Below are 1,520 nucleotides of genomic sequence, written 5' to 3' on the forward strand. Positions count from 1 at the left end.
TTTTTTTTTTTAAAAAAAAGAGAAAAAAAAAAAAAATACAAACGAGTATTGACCAAACAACTAAAGGTAATTCCATCATTCCAGGTTAAAAAAAAAATGACATATCAATATAAAAACTGAAATTTCCATTTTTAACACGAAACATTTCTAGGAACATGACCAAAAGCAGTCTTAACCATTTTTCTTGAGGCACTTCTTCTGCTTTTCTTCCTGCCATCCCACCCGCCATGCCTCTCCGCCCAAAGGCCCACACCTCACTCCACAACCTCCGCTGCAACATCTTTGCATCGCAACGGCGCCCGCCCCCATCCACCAACACAATACAGGAACCAGCACGGCCAGAAACAGGGTTCTCTGATTAGAAGGGACCAGATGTGTGACTGATAAAAGTGAAGCCGCCGTTCTGAATTTCTCAAAACATTATGGAATTTTTTGCCCTTGAATACCTACACTAAAAACCAAATGAGGGAGGTCGTTCTTCAATCACGCTTGCAATTATGACCCGGATAATGGAACTGGAGCGTAATCCATATTTGATCTAAATTTCTTTGTTGTCAGATCTCCAGAGGATTATAAAGAGAGAAAACACAAATTTCAATAGGAATATGGCACACAATTCTTGAGCATAACCCATTAAATCGATCCTTTAATAAAAAACTATACATGAATAATTAATTGAGCTTAAACCCTCTTCCAGCTGAGTATCAAAGATACACCTTTCTTAATGAATTGAGCTTAAACCAGCTTGATTTATGTCAGAAGTTTCGCCCAACCCATACGGCAGGCCTCGACCTTAATGTCAGAAGTTTCGCCCAACCCACCTTCATTAATCACTGTTCTTTGAATTGTACTGTTATCTGGCGTTCTATTAGTAGCATTCATGTCGTTATGTGGGAGAAACACTGAGGGTAGTTTAGATAACAGAGCTCCTAGACTCTAGGGCATGAAGGGGTAAGACTTAAGAGTGGTGGGTTTGACCAGAAGTGTCTAACCCTGCATTCGTCCAACCCACGGGATGGGACAGAGGTGATGGTTGCAGGGAAGAGAGGGGCAGAAACGATTTTCTTTCCCTCCAACCCCTCACATGCGGCCCCCTACTGCCCTGCATGCATGCATGGTAGGATTAAGGGTATAAATGTGAAACAAGGTGAACTGATGTCAATATGTTTGATACTTTAAACCCAATGGAGATTGAACACTTCTTTTTTAATCATTCAACCCCGATATAACCCAATTCATGGAGTGTGGGGTCAGTATGGACCTGCGTGACTAATCAAGCCTTCATATACCCATCATTAGCACCCCCCCACCGGATCAAAATCCTCTGTTTTTCTCATCCCTGTTTTTCCTTGTTTTGCTACCTACAGAACACGACACGTGGACAACAGAGGATCCAACGATCAAGGTTGGGTGAGGATTATTACATCCGGTGCGTTGGTCTTAAAGTTGTCCACGTGTCGTGTTCTGCAGGTAGCAAAACAAGAAAAAACAGGGATGAGAAAAACAGAGGATTATTTTCC

Source organism: Macadamia integrifolia, chromosome 4 (genome assembly GCF_013358625.1).
Source record: "Macadamia integrifolia cultivar HAES 741 chromosome 4, SCU_Mint_v3, whole genome shotgun sequence".
Lineage (NCBI taxonomy): Eukaryota > Viridiplantae > Streptophyta > Magnoliopsida > Proteales > Proteaceae > Macadamia > Macadamia integrifolia.